General features: G+C 37.5%; 1 protein-coding gene across 2 annotated transcripts in view; it reads right to left on the reverse strand.

The window, feature by feature from the left end:
• The window catches only part of LOC5576693 (progestin and adipoQ receptor family member 4), a 213,043-nt gene that overhangs the window by 118,483 nt on the left and 74,321 nt on the right, over nucleotides 1–20,239 (reverse strand). For both annotated transcript variants that reach the window (XM_021839053.1, XM_021839055.1), the window contains exon 2: nucleotides 12,384–12,904. The gene's annotated coding sequence lies outside the window, so the exon portion shown is untranslated. The remainder of the gene's footprint in view (nucleotides 1–12,383; nucleotides 12,905–20,239) is intronic.

Genomic DNA, 20,239 nt, shown 5'->3' on the forward strand with positions numbered 1-20,239 from the left:
CGACACTTTTTCACCCCCCCGAGGAGTTACATCGGATCCAGTCACCGCCACATAGCCACGTAGCACATACATCAGGCCACCAAGGAATGTGCAACATCAGCGAATCAATATTATAAAAGCAATAACCAACTGCATGCGCGCTCTCTTTTGTCACCTGGACACCGGTAGATTAAGTTGTTTATCAAATTTGAATATAATTAGTTTGCAGTGATGTATTAGAGTTCTTTTTTAAAACTCCGAACGCGTCCGCGAACGTATTGTTATACACTTCCCACCATCAGTATGGAATCGCATCAACAGTATTGCAACACCCCAGTTGAATATTACAGCATCCCGAAAAATTTAGCATCACCTAAAAATTTTAATATTTATGATGCAGTATCTCGGAATCCTTACTTCCTGCAAAGTTGCGGTCTTCAGCAAAGTTGTTCAGCAGCCTTTTGGCGTTCATTAGGTGAAGTTTTAGATGCGCAATTTTGCCATAACACGGAGCTAGTTTGTATGTAATTTGGTCTTATTCCAGTAAACTCTAGCTCATGATCCTGACCACCTAGGGCTCATTCACAAATTTAATAACGCTTTAGGGAGTGGGTGAGGGTCCTAAGATGTTACAACTCATACAAATTCTGAAAAATATTCATACAAAACGCGTTACGAGGAGGTGGGTGGGTGTCAAAAATGGCTATTTTTGGCATTATGAAATTTGTGAATAAACCCCTAGAAAATTCGTGTCTTCGGCAAAATTGTTGAGAAGCTTGCAAACAATTAGAGAGCGCACTGTTTAGTTGGCAATACGTGGCGCTAGTGTGCATGTAATTCGATCATATTCCAATAGATTCTAGCTCATGATCCTGAATACCTATAAAATTTGTTTTTTTACATACAAAGGTATCGATAATTTTATTTTGAATTTGTTTACCGGCATATGGGTCTATTTTGCTCGAAGTAAGAGGGAGCATGGAGAAGAAAGCAATGAATACTAGATGAATAGGTACCGTAAGGGAACGGCGAGAGAAATTGGATTAGATGTTGAAGAGGGCATACCATATTAAACAGTATTACTTGAAACGTCCTTCCTTGTGGCTAACGTTCCCTATGGGAACGGCTTGATGTGTTTTTAAAATGACACTACCAAGCTTCTGAAAACTTTGCCGAAGACACAAACTTTCTAGATGGTCGGGAGCATGAGCTAGAATCTACTGGAATATGACCAAATTACATGCACTCTAGCGGCACGTAGCGGCAAAGTTGCAAGAAGTTGAGCTAGAGCCTGCTAGAACATTACCAAGTAACATGCATTAAGGTGAAGATGAATCGAAGCCAAACTTCAAATTTTCAAAAGCACGGATCTGGAGAACCAAGCATCCGTTTAAGCTGAAAACTTAATCGATTGGTCAGTCGCTGGTGGTGACCAATCGATTAAGTTTTTAGCTTAAACGGATGTTTGGTTCTCCAGATCCGTGCTCTTGAAAATTTTAAGTTTGGCGTGGTTTATCTTCACCTTAATGCTAAAAAACCGATGTTTGAAGCAATAGGGTCCTGTCCCAATTATTGTATCAAACGTTTAATTTTAGGCCAGAAACACATGAGTACTCAATTTTTTAATGTTTTTCGTTGGTTTCAGTCCAAAAAACTAGTCTTTAAGGGTTTTTTTTTTAATTTTTTCGTGTCTCTTCCGAAATGTCAGATAGGAACAACCCCTAATTGAACGTCAAACAGGAACAAAAGTGTCAAGGTTAATGTTTGGACCCATTTTTTAAATTTAAGTTTAAATATGATATAGCCGTTATTTGAGCGGGAAAATTGCTTAAGTTGTTGCAGGAACATGCTCTTTCGCGTTATTAAATAAATGCAAGCTTTCATTGAAAATTTCAGGGCCCTATTTTGATATCCAAGAGGGCGGATCAGAGTGCAAGACGGTGATATCCGATTTTTGAAAACGAATGAACCTACACAATATGAATATTTACGGAACGGGCTCATCGACTAAATGTCGGAAATCGATGTTAGACGCCATTTTGAAGTACATGATACAAAATGGCGACTTTCGATTTGCAAAAATACATGTAAGGCAATCCAATATGGGTTAATCTTGTCAAAATTCGCTTTTGAAATTAAAAAAAAAATGGTGAAAGGTCCAGAAAGGTTTAGAGCCAGGATACTATTGAGTACATATTTTTCACAATTTTTAAAAACGTTCCTTAATTTTCATGGCAGGATCGAACGTCGAGTTGAACCAGCCGCAAGCTAAAGCCCTCGTTAATAAAGATAATAATAAAGGATCATACGTTAAAATTGTCTTTTCCCATGTTTTCCAACGGATCATGAGTTTAAGATCGTCGTGTATACTAACAGATTCGAATTTTAGATCAGATTTTGGTATTGCAATAGCAGAGGCCGCCCTTCGTATTGCAGGAGATGAAATTGCCAATGAAAATGTCTAGAGTTTTTAGAATTTGTTTTTACTATCTCCTCCGGGTAATTTGCATTCTTCAAGAAGTTTTCCCAGATTTTTTTTATAGACAAATTGATTACTTTATTGACACAGTTCATGGGTTTTATACTAACATGTGCTGTGAGTTCAAGGGTTTTATACAAACATGTGCTGCAGTGATTATTCTGAATATTTATATTTTTTACTGAATTTCACTAAGTGTTTTTGCACGAGTTGAATTAGTCAAACAAACAATTTATCATCAAAAGCCTGTAAATATTTTCTTTTGAATTTCTTCAGGAATTGCACTCAACATTCCTTCAGGTATACTATCAATGTATTTTCAGGATTTAAGATATTTTCAATGAATTTTTCGACTTTTAACTTATGTTTTTGTTCCTTCGAGAAATTTATCAAAAGTTTTTTCAAAGATTTTTTAGAGATGTCTCTAGAAAAAGCTTTAAACATCCTTTAAAAATCCTACAACAATTCTTCTATTCCTCTAAAATCTATGAAAGAATTTGAAAAAAAATTATCTAGCAATTCATCCAGAGATTTCAACGTAATCCTTTGCAAGAATTTTTCGAAAATACATTCAGATGTTGCTTAAGAAATTCCTTCTAGAAACATTTTTTAAGGAATTTGAAGGATTTATTCAGGATGTTTTATAATATTCCTGACAGGAAAATGTGAAATGCAAAAGGCAATATATTAAAAAAAAAACTTTGAAAAATAGATGACTTTTTGGTGTTATTATTCATAGATATACATACACTATCGCACATAAAAAATGCACCAAAGCCGTTTTCCCATACAAAATAAGATAGCTATATCTCCGCCGTTTCTCAACCGATTTTTCTCAAGACGAAAAGTAATGTATCAAACAAACTATGCGTTGTGACCTTTCGGTGTCTTCAGCGCATTTGATCCTTATCACGCAATGAACAAATGCACTGAAGACACCAAGATGCTACGACGCGTAGTTTTTCTGCTACATCACTTTGTGTGTTGGTGCATTTTTTGTGTCAAAATTCAACCTATCTGTATCTTTTAAATCAATAATTTTCACACAACTTTTACAATAGTTTTCGAAAATTGTGGTAATTCTTAGTTCGTCACAGAAAAAAATGAAAAGAATCGGTTGAGAAACGGCGGAGATATAGCTCTCTGAAGTTGACCATTTTGTATGGGAGAACGGCTTTGGTGCATTTTATATGTCCGATACTATAGATTAATGATAGTAAAACCTGAAGTAAGCATTAGAATAATAACTTAAAAAATATCTGAAATTATTTTCAAAGTTTCTTTTAACTTGTTTGAATAACTGGAGCAATCCTGGGAAAAATCATTGGATTTGTTCTTAGGAAAGGCATAAGATTTATTTTTGTACAAAATAATGCGATATTTGTGATGAAATTCTTGATTTTTTTTTCCGAATGAAGTGTTGAAGGTTTCCGAATTCCTTATAAGAATATTTAAGGTTTATTAAAATGTCTTCAAGAGAAAGCCAGAAAAATTCCTTGATTAAATTTATGAAAAAAAAATTCTGATGGATTCTATGGATTACGATGGATTCTTAAAAAATCGCCAGGAGAATTTTTTGCAGAAATCGCTATAAGATCTTTTAATGTATTGCTAAATCCTAGAAAAATCCGAAAAGTAATGGTGGAAAAAATATGCACGTGAAATTCTTAAACACATTTCAATTATCGTATCTAAATTCTTAAGATAGTACATATCTGAAAACTGTTTAGGACAAATTGCCTTCAAGAATTACTGCTAAAGGTACAAGAGAAATTACTTATCGAATTCACGAGAAAAAAAATCTGGGAGAATCTTGTGACAATTGAATTGAGTTTGGGAGAATTTTGAAACATTATAGAAAATTGGAGAAATTTCTGTAAGAATCTCTGAACGAGTCTATATAACGAGAGCTCGTAGCGACGTCTTTATCTTTTTTGGAATAGTCTAAGGTCATCATCAGGATTATCTGAATAAAAAAAAAATCAAAGAAAGAGACTTTTGGAGACACCCTTGAAAAAATTTATAGACTTATTCATGAGTCCTAAGAAAGTTATCAGTAGTAATTTCTAATTTATTCATGATTGCTAAAAACATGTAACTCTTAAGGACAAATAGCGGGTGTAGCTCTCGAGATGGAAGGCATGAGAAAGTTTATTCCAAAATAAGCGAAAGATAAATTCTCATAGGAATCAATTTGTACTCCCTATGAATTTCTTTGCTTGAGCTTATGCAGCAATTCACGGAGCAGTTCTTTGTGTTTTGAAGAAATCTCTGGCAGGATAGACCGTGGAGAAATTCTTTGAAGAATCGAAAAAACATCAAGAGATATTCGAGGTGGAATCCCTGGAGAAATGTGTAAAGCTATCTCTTCTCGAAATTTTTGATGAATTTTCAAAAAAAATCTTAGATGAGTTTCTTTTACGACAATTTGGCATATCCAGCTTTTTACGCTAGCATGCCATACATTTTGAATCACCCCTTTCTGACATTTCTTGCCTGAATTATAATTTTTTATTGTTGGATCGTATCAACCTTTATGATGATGCATTTTTTTGATGTTGACAAACGTGTTTCCAGGAGACCAAAACAAAAAGAAGGTTACAAAAAATTTCATATTCTTTTTTAGGTTAAGTTTATTTCTTTTTATATATTTTACTCTAGTTCTTATTTGTTTTAGGTGCGATAAACAGGGTTATAAGCAAGTAAGCTGATAAACTGAATTGGAGATTTGTCATATAAACAATAAACGCTATCAGAAAGATCCTTCGAAATGTAAATCCTTCATCAACATGCAGGATCATCTAAGCCTGGATGTATGCCGTCAATCTTCATTAATTACCAAGGAATCTTTATTCAATTCAAACATTGAATTTTTCTGTGACTAGCAGCCGATAAGTAAATACGGATGTACGGCAGGTTGTTCGTTATCCGTAACTTCGTACAAGAACTGGTGGCTCCATCGTTACTAATAATGCCAAAATGTAATATTTATCAAGGGGGATATATTTATACTGAGGGAAAAGAAATAATATTGGACTCAGAAAGGGCTTTTTAGCCAAAAATGTCACAAATGTGCGGAGGTTGGCGCTGTGGGTCAAGGTAGTAGAAGCATTAACCTAAGAATGCTAATGTCGCTGCTGTTCGTTTGACCAACATCTAGTTTGCTGCGATGTGACAGCTTGAGCACCGGGCCTCAAAGTGTCAAAGGCCAAAACAAATCATCCTCTTTTGCGTGGGATCGAGTATTTAATGAAAAATAACAATTAAAAGTAATAATTAGTTAAATAAGTTTTGTGAAAACAGCGCCACTAGCGTTCTACTAGTAATATTTCTATTGTCAAGGTCGTGGGAAAATGATAGTAGACGTAGAAAATGATAATTGTGCTTATTCTGCACTGCGTGATTCGAGACGTCTAGGCCTCACCTCAAGTGCCGTGAGACGACTATTGTTAAACAAATAGGAACTAGTGGGCAATGATCACCTCATTTAACTCGTCTCCCCTTACCCCCTTCTGTACGGCGTCAGAATAAGTCCAAATTCCTGGGAGAATATCCTTTCCTTCTTATAAAAATTCTTTAGTAAAAGAAGCTAGTTTTCATGAAAAGTATTCAGTTTGTTCTAGGTTGAAGCAAAACTTGCGGACTTCTCTGAATCTATTTTCTTGATAGCCAATTAGTGAAACAACGAAAAGCCTCCGGAAGCCGAATCGATCGCCATCTTAAAACGCAATGCTTCCTCAGGAAAAACTCTGTATATTCGTAATCATTCGTAAGTTTTCCACCATCCACACCAATTGATCCGATTATTTAAAAATTTCATGGTTATTCGTTCACACCAGATAAGTTGTAATGGATCCTAATAAATGATTGCCTAAAATCATACAAAATCATTTTAAATTAAAAGAAAATGGTTGAATAAAATACAAAAAGTTTAATACAAGGATATTATAGCTGCAAAACAAATCAAGTGAAAATTAATGACAGTTCAATCAACAAAACTCAATCATTGCCTACTAAGGCTTATCTATAAATTCTGTATAGTAGAAATGTCAAAATTGAATCACCCCTTCTTGATTTATAGCGAGCGTAAAAAGCTGGATTGTTTTGAGTTCTATAACAGATTTTTGACAGATTCTTCTCAATATGAGCGGTTCCACAGAAAATGACGACTTTTTCCCAAATTTCATTTTTATATTTTTTGATTTGGATGAAATTTTGCACATGTTTTCTTTATGCCCAAAAATGCCTTTTTGCATCATCGGCTCGCCATTTTGACTCTAGCCTTACTTTTGAGAAGGGCCTAAGAAAAAAATCCTTAATAATTTTCAAAAAATTATAACTTAGAAACGATTTGTCCGATCAGTTTGGTGCCTTTGGCAAAGTTTTAGGTTATTGTTGGGACTATCTGGAAATAAATATACACTGTAAAAAAAAATGTTGTAATTTTTTATATATCGAAAATAAAGCTTAAAAATCCATTTTCTCAAAAATCGTATTTTTGATTTTTTTAATTTTTTATATGTTAAAGTAGACAAAAAATGGAGTCTTTTGCACAGTGGGTCAAGATGGAGAAATCATGGACAAAAAAGTTATGATTTTTTGAAAAAAGGTGAATTTTTGAAAATGGTCATAATAAACTTTTTAAATATTTTTAAACTCGATTTTATGAAAGTCCGCAAAATTTACAACAAAAAAGGTATACGGAAAAATCAGGCTAACTTTTACCGTTTTAAAGATACAGCGATTTTAATACAAAATTATGATATAATTTTCAATTTTCGGTCATTATAATATAACTTAGAAACGGTTTGTCCGATCAGTTTGGAGTCTTCCGCAAAGTTTTAGGTTATTGTTGGGACTATCTGGAAAAAAATATACACTGTAAAAAAATGTTGTAATTTTTTAAATATCTATATAAATAAAAATGGAGTAGTGTTTGTATGTCACGAAATAACTTGAGAACAGGACATCCGATTTGCACAATTCTTTCACTATTGTCTTCTTGAAGGGCTCCGACGTGTTCGTGTGACGAAAAAGTTTAGGGAAGTTATCGGAAAATTAGCTAAAACGGGTGAGTACTAATATGTCATTTTGTATAGGAGATACCTTGAAATTTTTCAACAGCCTACTTGATGACTTGATGGCAAGACGAAGTTTGCCGGGACCACTAGTCGAAAATAAAGCTTAAAAATCAATTTCCTCAAAAATCGTATTTTTGATTTTTTTTAAATTTTTTTATATGTTAAAGTAGACAAAAAATGAAATCTTTTGCACAGTGGGTCAAGATGGAGAAATCATGGACAAAAAAGTTATGTTTTTTAAAAAAAGGTCGATTTTTCAATATGGTCTAAATAAATTTTTTGAATGCTTTTCGACCCGATTTTATGAAAGTACGCAAAATTTTCAACAAAAAAGGTATATGAGAAAATTTTGCTAATTGCTACCGAAACATTTGAAAAGTTTATTATGACCATTTTCAACAAATTCACCTTTTTAAAAAAAAATCATAACTTTTTGTCCATGATTTCTCCATCTTGACCCACTGTGCAAAAGACTCCATTTTTTGTCTTCTTCAACATATAAAAAAATAAAAAAAATCAAAAATACGATATTTGAGAAAATTGATTTTTAAGCTGTATTTTCGATATATAAAAAATTACAACATTTTTTTACAGTGTATATTTTTTCCAGATAGTCCCAACAATAACCTAAAACTTTGCGGAAGACACCAAACTGATCGGACAAACCGTTTCTAAGTTATATTATAATGACCGAAAATTGAAAATTATATCATAATTTTGTATTAAAATCGCTGTATCTTTAAAACGGTAAAAGTTAGCCTGATTTTTCCGTATACCTTTTTTGTTGTAAATTTTGCGGACTTTCATAAAATCGAGTTTAAAAATATTTAAAAAGTTTATTATGACCATTTTCAAAAATTCGCCTTTTTTCAAAAAATCATAACTTTTTTGTCCATGATTTCTCCATCTTGACCCACTGTGCAAAAGACTCCATTTTTTGTCTACTCTAAAATATAAAAAAATAAAAAAATCAAGAAAACGATTTTTGTGAAAATGGATTTTTAAGCTTTATTTTCGAAATAAAAAAAAATTACAATTTTTTTTTACTGTGTATATTTTTTCCAGATAGTTCCAACAATAACCTAAAACTTTGCGGAAGACACCAAACCGATCAGACAAATAGTTTCTTAGTATTAATTTTTTGAAAATTGTTTAGGCTTTTTTTCTCAGGCCCTTCTCAAAAGTAAGGCTAGAATAAAAATGGCGAACCGATGATGCAAATAGGCATTTTTGGGTATAAAGAAAGCATATGCCAAATTTCAGCCAAATCAAAAAATACAAAAGTAAACCGACATTCGAATTCAAATGGAACCGCTCATATATATCACGGGCAAAAGTTTAAAAGTTTGATTTTGGTTTCCATTTATATTTATACAGATAAGATAGATAGAAATAGAAGCCCAACACTGTTCAAGGAAGGGCGAATCAACGCCAAATTTTCTGGAAAGGCCCTTGCAGAAGTATGATTTTATGTTGGACTCAAAAAGTTTATAAAGACGCAATTTTGCTTTAATACGAATTCTGAAAACAATTTTTGAAAAACTCAAACAATATATAAACTTTCTGGACGAATTCAATGTCAAATAGGTCAGTCACAGAACTCGACTATCTTAGATTTGGATTAAATATCACACATTTTTTTTACAAGTGTTTTCCATAGATAAATCTATCATTTTGACTCAAGACCAACTTTTGAAAATGGCCTATGAGTTCTTGCAAAAAAAAAAAAAAATTAAGAACTCTAGTTCCGAAATTATTGATTTCGGAGAAATGTGTTCTATGGAGAAGTTGTAGTGAACCGTTTGGGCTACAAATAAAATTGAATCACACTAAAACGGCATTTTTAGTATTTTTTGAATTTTCACCATAAAATCCTGATAACCTACAGGTTTGTGGGACAATATTTCATGTTATTTTAGGAACATATTTTGTTCGATTTGTTTTTTTTTTGTCAAAATTAATTCGTGCTGATGGTACAATAAATATCTTGAAATTATTCTAAACCATAACTTCACTAAAAGTAGCCATTTTCAAGTTATTTTTTTCAGTTTAATACAAGAATGTATTACTTGAATAATTAAATAGGTTATTTTCATTAGTTATTTGCGGTTCTTCATCAATAACAATTATATCATTTTATTTGAAATATTTTGTGCATTCAATTTTACCATGATCCCATTTCGACAGAAAAAATTACTATATCATGGTTAAAAACTTGCATCAGGCTAGAACCGAACCGAGGATTTTGCGATTGTCAAGCGCGAACGCTTACCGCCGGCTATCGATGCGGAGGGGGATGGATCGAGGGGGAACAAAACGTAAATTAAAAGCGTTTATGTAGTTCAATCGTGGTCTGTATAGTAAATTTAAAAACATGATCATGGTTGTCATAACTTCAACGCTTGTTTCAGTGTAGGTTTTTGAGAGCATAGGCTATATTTCTCTGTACTGGCTTATTTTTCTTGATGGATTTTATAATTGAATTAGTAAATTTTTGCAGTTGTCATTTTCAAGTTATTTCAAACTCGAAAATGACCACTTCCAGAGTGTGATCGTGATAGTTATTATGATTCAAAATAATTTCAACATGTTTAATGTATCATGAAAACGAATTTATTTTGACAAACAATGAAAAAAAAACGACTTAAAGTTCTTCTTGGAAAAACTTGTTTTATTATATATTAATCCTTGAAAGGCGTGGACGACTTTGTTTCACGTTTTTGATCATATCTTTTGACTCAATACACCAATTTTCAAAATTTTAACGGTTTTGTAAAGTTGCACTTTCATATCCATCCACAAGGATTTGGACACCGGTAGCCAATCCGAATACATGGCCGGAAATGTAGTGTACATCTCCTTCCACTAGTGATTCGTGGTAAAATTTAATTATATTTCGAATGTGTTTATGGGATCGTATATGAATATAGTATTTATAAAGTCTAGCGAATTGATCTATTGAGTCAAATGGTATTATCAAAAACGCGAGACAAAGTCGTCCACGTCTTTGAAGTATTTTTTTTTATTTACTTCTCCATAGAGCATTTTTCTTTAAAATCAAAAATTTCGGAACTAGAATTTTCAAAACACTTCTGCTACCCTACTGAAAACCAGAGTTGCTCGCTGTCACTATTAACGCTTAAAATTTGCTGATTTGTACAGGCCGACCGCGATACAATTCGGATCAATCTATATCACATCAACATCATGCTGTCTACTCCATCACAAGTGCATTGATGGCGATAGACTATGGATATCACTGATGGGTTAAGTTTAGCCTTAAATTAATCAGTTAAAATGGTAATTTATTAGTACGATATTTTTGACAGTGTTGCAGATAAAATGAAACTATTTGTTGGTCACTGAAAAACAGTAATAGTATGGATAATTACCACGTGATCACTCATTCCGCAGTGATTATGATCTAGAGTGCGATGTCGCATCACTGCTGTTGGTTGTCAAATCAAAGTGATATTGATAGCTCGCAAGTGATAGTGATAGTTTTAGACCATCAGCCATCAGCTGATATGATTGATATTAAGCAACTCTGCTGAAAACATATGTAAAATTTAATACAAATCGATGATCATCGAGCTAGATTTTTATTTTGTTTTTGACTTATTCTGGATGCAATTCGTCTCGTAGCAAACTAGTTGATTATATTTTTTCATCTATCCCGCTCTTATTTCTGTCAATGGTCTTTAGAATTATGAGCGGCAATAAATCTTTCGATAGTACAACAATAAGGAACAGTCTTTGATGTAGCGGCGAAAATATTCTGATGTAAATAGGGCAGGTGTACCAGTTTGGCTACACTAAGGATAAATATTGTTTATAAATAAATCAAAAAACCTTTGATTACTGTCAATATGTATATATGGAATATATGGGAAAATATAAAAACTGTTCAGAAACAATGTTTTTGTACTGGAAATCGGGGCGGCGAACACTGGACCATTTGCATCAGTATTCGCTACGTTTTTAATTTTGGTTCCTGAATTCGCCACCCACTTTGATTTTTTATGAAGGGTGGCGAATCAGGAATACCATGGCAAAAAATGGGTGCAAAAGAGCAAACATTTTAGGGAAAATTATTTTTTTCTATTATTTTCAGAGCAAATTTTGAGGTTTCTAAGAATGCTTCCGTATCATTTGAAAGCAATTTAACGAATACTTAATCGTAAAACGGTATATAATGCGGGATTGCGAATACTGGTACATGGCGAATACCGGTACACCTTCCCTACTAGCTGCCATGTTTGTTCTACGACACAATCTTGAAATTCAATTTACGATGGGCATTTAAGACATCAGGTGTATTTTACAAAAACGTAATTAGTTTACTTTTGTGACATTATCCGCAAATAGAATGATTCGAATTTATTTTGAAAATTATTCCATATTCTATGGTGCAATATGGGTACATTCTTGGTATATTCTGTGCTTTCTATGAAGCATATTTTATATTTATGGTGTATGTCAAAGGCATTTAGTAGAAATCTTTTAAAACTTTAAGGGGGCTTAATTAGGTTCAGAATTTCGAAAAGTGGTTTTATTATTCAAAATCGAACTTATTCACATGAAAACGTGTTCACTGGTTTCTATTTTCCAACTGGAACCATGTGTGAACATGTTTTGAATAAATTTCAGTTTTGAACAGTTGGACTTTTGTTGAAGTTTCGATGATTATGTTGGATTTTTTTTTGTGTTTTATCGATGCCACTGAGGTTATTTATGGAGCAGTTTCGTTTATTCATGGAACATTATGTAAATTGTAATGGTAAATAGCTTCATCAACCACAGAGTAGTTTTTGATTTTCAATGGAGCATTTTTATGTAAATACCTTTTGCCGTTTTTCACGCAAAGCGTGCAACAACGTCAACCACCGTGCGTCTCCACCGGCGGCTGACTGCTTTTTAAAAGCGAAATACACACGTGACGACAAACGTAAATCACGAGACGTCGTCTATTCTTCGCTCCTTTCCACCACTTTCCACCTTCCGCTTTCACTGCCTATTCGAAGAAAATGCACTTTTGCGACCCCACACAGCGTCGACGGTCCGTCTGAACACGCTCACGATTCACTTTTTTGCACGTTTCCCACTTTTCTCACGATTTCTCCACTGCAGCAATCGCGTAATCTTTATATAATCTGCTTCTGCCTCTTTCTTCCCGTCATAAAACACTTCAACGTCCCATCCAAGCAAGCTGAGCCGTCGGAATGGTGGTGATTTTCCACAGATTTTTACTACTTTCCTTCCCCGTCTCGGACTTGGTCGGCACAAAACGGCAATTCGTCGGACGGTTCACAGGTCGTCTGTCGTCGGCCTTCCGCTTCCTGAGGGAACAATTCTCCCTGGGGACCTGTTGGGGATGGAAAAAGAACACGCTTATTTACCTCGTTTATTAATTATATCACGACGACGACGACAGCACGAGGCGAACACGGCTACTCATCGCCATAAGCAAAGCCACTCATACTACTAGACCCCGTCGAACCGACAACAAAAGGCCATTTTCCCGAACCCCGAACGTTTCCTCAGACCTGGTTGATTCCCGGTGGACCTCCACACCGATGAAGAACCGTTTGACCAACGACGATGTTGACCGAGGGAGGAAATGCAATTTAAAGCTCTCGCTCTGAGACTCTCGGGAGCGCTCAACTCAACTCAACTCATCTAACGACCGACGGACAGACCGACCGTCAATCCAAGCAATCCGGTTCGGTCATAGCAGTCCACCTTTGTTTGTGAACTCGCGTATATGCTTTTTTATAAATTAGTTTTTTTTTCTGGGTGCAACACATGGTTTACGTTGATCAAACCTCCAGTCAAACTTCCATGAGTCGATATTGAAGGGACCATTTCATTTCCGAAATCTAACGGAGTGACGTAATCGTCATGAAGATTTTAGAGATTATGGCGTCCCCAGCATCCGCCTATGATCAAACATGTTTAACAATATCTAGGCATTCGTCAATCCTTCTGATCAACAATTAAGGTTACGCGGGAAGTTATTGTAATCATCAATAACTTTTCTATTATAATTTTAAAAAGCAAACCTCAATCCACTTCGTGCATCGGTATAAAATTTCATCACTATACTGGAGATCCCTGCAAATGTCGTCTTGTCATCAAGTACACACTTACACGGTTTCGCCGAGAACCCAACAGCTGATATCTCGGTAATAATTTGATGATTTTCGTTAAAACTTTTACCGAGATCTCGGTAAACGTTTACCGAATCTCGGTAACGTTCGCCGAGTTCTCGGCAAATAATTCGGATTGCCGAAATCTCGGTAAAATAAGTACCGAGATTCGGCATTAAAAATTACCGAATTCTCAGCTGTTGGGTTCTCGGCGAAAAATTTTACTGAGGTCGGTGAAATAATTTAAGTGTGTAGGCTGTTGAAAAATTGCATACAATCTCCCATACAAAATCACAGATAAGTTTTCTCCAGTTTTTCCAACTATTTCCTAGACTTTCCGATGGGAAGCTCCAAAAGCTTCTGATGGGAAGCTCCTAAAGCTTCCGATGGAAAGCTCCAAATGCTTCGAATAATATGTTCCAAAAGCTTCCGAAGACAATCTTTAAAAGCTTACGATGGGAAGCTCTAAAAGCTTCGGATGGGAAGCTCCAAATGCTTCCATTGGAAAACTCCAAAAGTTTTCGATGCAACGCTCCAAAAGCTTTTGATGGGAAGCACCAAACGCTACTGATGGAAAGCTCCAAAAGCTTCCGATGAGATGCTCCAAAGGCTTCCGATGGAAAGCTCCAAAAGTTTCTGATGGAAAGCTCCAAAAGCTTCCGATGGGAAGCTCCAAATGCTTCCAAAGGAAAACTCCAAAAGCTTTCAATGGGAAGCTCCAAAAGCTTCCGATGGAATGCTCCAAATGCTTCTGATGGGAAGCTCCAAAAGCTTCCGATAAGAAGCTCCAAAGCTTCCGATGGGATGCTCCAAAAGCTTCCGATGGGAAGCTCCAAAAGCTTCCGATGGGAAGCTCCAAAAGCTTCCGAAAGAAAGCTCCAAAACTTTCCAACGGTAAGCTTCCATAGAAAGCTCCGAATCTTCTCATGGGAAGCTCCAAAAGCTGCCGATGGGAAGCTCCAAAAGCTTCTGATGGGAAGCATCAAAAGCTTCCGATGGAAAGCTCCAAATGCTTCGAATAGGATGCTCCAAAAGCTTCCGAAGATAATCTCTAAAAGCTTGCGATGGGAAGCTCTAAAAGCTTCGGATGGGAAGCTCCAAATGCTTCCGATGGAAAACTCCAAAAGCTTCCTATGAGAAGCTCCAAAAGCTTCCGATTGGATGTTCCAAAAAGCTTCCGATGGAGAGCTCCAAAAGCTTCCGAAAGAAAGCTCCAAAAGTTTCCGACGGAAAGCTTCCTGTGGAAAGCGCCAAATCTTCCAATGGAAAGCTCCAAATCTTCTGATGTGAAGCTGCAAAAAGTGCCGATGGGAAGCTCCAAAAGCTTCCGATGAGAAGCTCCAAAAGCTTCCGATGGGAAGCTCCAAATGCTTTCAAAAGGAAACCTCAAAAGCTTCCGATGGGAACCTTCAAAAGATTCCGATGGAAAGCTCCAAAGGCTTCCGATGGAAAGCCCCAAAAGTTTTCAATGGAAATCTTCAAAAGCTTCCGATGTGAAGATCTAAGCGTTTCCGATTAGATGTTACAAAAGCATTAGGTGGGAAGCTCCAAAAGCTTCCGATTATAAGCTCCAAAGGCTTCCGATGGGAAGCTCTCAATGCTTTCAATGGGATGTTCCAAAAGTTTCCGATGGAAAGCTTCTGAGAGATTTTTTTCCAGCTTCTAAGAGAAGCTTTTCCAGATTCTGAGAGAAGTTTTTCTAGCTTCTGGGAGAAGTACTTACAGCTTCTGAGAGAAGCTCTTCCAGCTTCTGAGAGAAGCTCTTCCAGCTTCTGAGAGAAGCTCTTCCAGCTTCTGAGAGAAGCTCTTCTAGCTTCTGAGAGAAGCTCTTCCAGCTTCTGAGAGAAGCTCTTCTAGCTTCTGAGAGAAGCTCTTCCAGCTTCTGAAAGAAGCTCTTCCAGCTTCTGAGAGAAGCTCTTCCAGCTTCTGAGAGAAGCTCTTTCAGCTTCTGAGAGAAGCTCTTTCAGCTTCTGAGAGAAGCTCTTCCAGCTTCTGAGAGAAGCTCTTCCAGCTTCTGAGAGAAGCTCTTCCAGCTTCTGAGAGAAGCTTTTCCAGCTTCTGAGAGAAGCTTTCCAGCTTCTGAGAGAAGCTCTTCCAGCTTCTGAGAGAAGCTCTTCCAGCTTCTGAAAGAAGCTCTTCCAGCTTCTGAGAGAAGCTCTTCCAGCTTCTGAGAGAAGCTCTTCCAGCTTCTGAGAGAAGCTCTTCCAGCTTCTGAGAGAAGTTTTCCAGCTTCTGAGAGAAGCTTTCCAGCTTTTGAGAGAAGCTTTCCAGCTTCTGAGAGAAGCTTTCCAGCTTCTGAGAGAAGCTTTCCAGCTTCTGAGAGAAGCTTTCCAGCTTCTGAGAGAAGCTTTCCAGCTTCTGAGAGAAGCTTTCCAGCTTCTGAAAGAAGCTTTCCAGCTTCTGCGAGAAGCTTTCCAGCTTCTGCGAGAAGCTTTCCAGCTTCTGCGAGAAGCTTTCCAGCTTCTGCGAGAAGCTTTCCAGCTTCTGCGAGAAGCTTTCCAGCTTCTGCGAGAAGCTTTCCAGCTTCTGCGAGAAGCTTTCCAGCTACTAAGAGAAGCTTTCCAGCTACTAAAAGAAGCTTTCCAGCTATTAAGAGATGCTTTCCAGCTTCGGAGAGAAGCTTTCCAGCTTTGGAGAGAAGCTTTCCAGCTTCGGAGAGAAGCTTTCCAGCTTCTGAGAGAAGCTTTCCAGCTTCTGAGAGAAGCTTTCCAGCTTCTGAGAGAAGCTTTCCAGCTTCTGAGAGAAGCTTTCCAGCTTCTGAGAGAAGCTTTCCAGCTTCTGAGAGAAGCTTTCCAGCTTCTGAGAGAAGCTTTCCAGCTTCTGAGAGAAGCTTTCCAGCTTCTGAGAGAAGCTTTCCAGCTTCTGAGAGAAGCTTTCCAGCTTCTGCGAGAAGCTTTCCAGCTTCTGCGAGAAGCTTTCCAGCTTCTGCGAGAAGCTTTCCAGCTTCTGCGAGATGCTTTCCAGCTTCTGCGAGAAGCTTTCCAGCTTCTGCGAGAAGCTTTCCAGCTTCTGCGAGAAGCTTTCCAGCTTCTGCGAGAAGCTTTCCAGCTTCTGCGAGAAGCTTTCCAGCTTCTGCGAGAAGCTTTCCAGCTTCTGCGAGAAGCTTTCCAGCTTCTGCGAGAAGCTTTCCAGCTTCTGCGAGAAGCTTTCCAGCTTCTGCGAGAAGCTTTCCAGCTTCTGCGAGAAGCTTTCCAGCTTCTGCGAGAAGCTTTCCTGCTTCTGCGAGAAGCTTTCCAGCTTCTGCGAGAAGCTTTCCAGCTTCTGCGAGAAGCTTTCCAGCTTCTGCGAGAAGCTTTCCAGCTTCTGCGAGAAGCTTTCCAGCTTCTGCGAGAAGCTTTCCAGCTTCTGCGAGAAGCTTTCCAGCTTCTGCGAGAAGCTTTCCAGCTTCTGCGAGAAGCTTTCCAGCTTCTGCGAGAAGCTTTCCAGCTTCTGCGAGAAGCTTTCCAGCTTCTGCGAGAAGCTTTCCAGCTTCTGCGAGAAGCTTTCCAGCTTCTGCGAGAAGCTTTCCAGCTTCTGCGAGAAGCTTTCCAGCTTCTGCGAGAAGCTTTCCAGCTTCTGCGAGAAGCTTTCCAGCTTCTGCGAGAAGCTTTCCAGCTTCTGCGAGAAGCTTTCCAGCTTCTGCGAGAAGCTTACCAGCTTCTGCGAGAAGCTTTTCAGATTCTGAGAGAAGCTCTTCCAGCTTCTGAGAGAAGCTTTCCAGCTTCTGAGAGAAGCTTTCCAGCTTCTGAGAGAAGCTTTCCAGCTTCTGAGAGAAGCTTTCCAGCTTCTGAGAGAAGCTCTTCCAGCTTCTGCGAGAAGCTCTTCCAGCTTCTGCGAGAAGCTCTTCCAGCTTCTGCGAGAAGCTCTTCCAGCTTCTGCGAGAAGCTTACCAGCTTCTGCGAGAAGCTTTCCAGCTTCTGCGAGAAGCTTTCCAGCTTCTGCGAGAAGCTTTTCAGATTCTGAGAGAAGCTTACCAGCTTCTGCGAGAAGCTTTCCAGCTTCTGCGAGAAGCTTTCCAGCTTCTGCGAGAAGCTTTCCAGCTTCTGCGAGAAGCTTTTCAGATTCTGAGAGAAGCTCTTCCAGCTTCTGAGAGATGCTTTCCAGCTTCTGAGAGAAGCTTTCCAGCTTCTGAGAGAAGCTTTCCAGCTTCTGAGAGAAGCTCTTCCAGCTTCTGAGAGAAGCTCTTCCAGCTTCTGAGAGAAGCTCTTCCAGCTTCTGAGAGAAGCTCTTTCAGCTTCTGAGAGAAGCTCTTCCAGCTTCTGCGAGAAGCTCTTCCAGCTTCTGCGAGAAGCTCTTCCAGCTTCTGCGAGAAGCTCTTCCAGCTTCTGCGAGAAGCTTTCCAGCTTCTGCGAGAAGCTTTTCAGATTCTGAGAGAAGCTCATCCAGCTTCTGAGAGATGCTTTCCAGCTTCTGAGAGAAGCTTTCCAGCTTCTGAGAGAAGCTTTCCAGCTTCTGAGAGAAGCTCTTCCAGCTTCTGAGAGAAGCTCTTCCAGCTTCTGAGAGAAGCTCTTTCAGCTTCTGAGAGAAGCTCTTCCAGCTTCTGCGAGAAGCTCTTCCAGCTTCTGCGAGAAGCTCTTCCAGCTTCTGCGAGAAGCTCTTCCAGCTTCTGCGAGAAGCTTACCAGCTTCTGCGAGAAGCTTTCCAGCTTCTGCGAGAAGCTTTCCAGCTTCTGCGAGAAGCTTTTCAGATTCTGAGAGAAGCTCTTCCAGCTTCTGAGAGAAGCTCTTCCAGCTTCTGAGAGAAGCTCTTCCAGCTTTCCAGCTTCTGCGAGAAGCTTTCCAGCTTCTGCGAGAAGCTTTCCAGCTTCTGCGAGAAGCTTTCCAGCTTCTGCGAGAAGCTTTCCAGCTTCTGCGAGAAGCTTTCCAGCTTCTGAGAAAAGCTTTCCAGCTTCTGAGAGAAACTTTCCAGCTTCTGCGAGAAGCTTTCCAGCTTCAGAAAAAAGCTTTGGATCGCATTTTGTATTTTATAACTCGATAACTCCCTAACTTGATGGTCCCTACAATATCGAATTATGAAGACTTGATTGTATCTAGACTTTTCCTATTCAAAATTGTTCACATAACTTATAAAATTCAATTTCAATTCTCCGACCATGATTATTCAGCTTTCAGGAGCCAGTTTTTCTCACACAAATCATCATTGCTGTTTCTATCTGGCGTAACATCTCAATATCACACCGGGCTACCCTGCAAACACACAAATTGTAAGCAAAGAGAATACAGTAGAACCGCTCTCAATTCAAATTCCATACCGACTCATTGATCACTGAAGTTGAAATTTCTGGCTTACTTTGATTGTTAAGAGATTCCCAAAAGCTTTGTCTGTTTCATAACTGGAATTTTCCTCTAATCGATATCGACTTATAGAAGTTTGACTGTACCTCGCAGATAGCAATATTTTTTTCCGCGAGTAAACTGCACATTTTCACACCCGCTTCAATTGAAGAGCACGGGAAAAATCTCACCATCTGCGCCATGTTTCTCTCACTTGGAGGTCTGCCAAAAAGTAAAAACCCGAACTGAACATAACAGATGACACCCGAACGGCCATTCCCTTCCCGAACAGAAAGGAGTATGAAATTAATTACAAACAGCTCTAGATGAAAAAATAGATGTTATAATAGCAATGTTCGTTATAAGTTTAATATTAAATTTCAATGTGAAGTTACAGCGTGGTAAAGTGTCAGGTCAGTACACTGAAGAAAAAAAAAATCTAAACATAAAGTTGATGTATTTGAGCTATTTTTCTGTTATGCCTTTCTGATCGGGTTTCGTTCGGAATAATGCGGTATACTTTTTCTTTTCCTCGAATGCACGTTGTGTACGTAAGGAAGGAAAAGCAAATACCAACAGTCGGTCGGTGGTTCCAACGGGCCAGTCTCGAATGAGTAATAACGAAGAAATGAACGAACCTTAAACAAACAAACAAACATACGCACGCCCCGAAAGTTTTACGTAAATATCAATCAACCAGCCTGCTTGACCGGTTTTTCTTTTTTCGCCATGGATGTAGGTAAGTACCGTAATTTCGGGTGAAATTGATCACTTTTCACGGTTTTTCTTATCTGATTTCTATAATGTTAACAATGCCAAACTACTAAATGCAGGAAAAGAAGTACGAAGGTGAGCCTCATCTACTCATGTACCGAAATTTTCTAACAAATGTCATTTTAGTGTTAACAAATACCTCTAAAATAAAAAATCAGAGGATCTCATTTCGGGGTGAAATTGATCACTTGTCAATTCCATTATTGTTAGTTTTCAAAACAACTCTATATGATAAATTTGAGCTCCGTGAGTCCGAATATGCTTGTAAAATTCTTAACAATGCAATATTTATATAAATAACGAATAGTTAAATTTCAAGAATTACGCGGAAAACGCCTAAAAGTATGCAATTTTCTAATGAATTTCCTGATATCTATCAGAAATTCAATTATTTTAACCAAATCAGTGAATTGGTACGAGTTTTGGTTATGAAATTTAGTTTAGGGATGTATCTTAAGTATCCTAACAAACTTTCAGGATTATACCATGTCCAAATCCTTGTCTAGAACTAGAAGTTTATTGATG

The sequence above is a fragment of the Aedes aegypti genome, chromosome 1 (assembly GCF_002204515.2).
Source record: "Aedes aegypti strain LVP_AGWG chromosome 1, AaegL5.0 Primary Assembly, whole genome shotgun sequence".
NCBI lineage: Eukaryota > Metazoa > Arthropoda > Insecta > Diptera > Culicidae > Aedes > Aedes aegypti.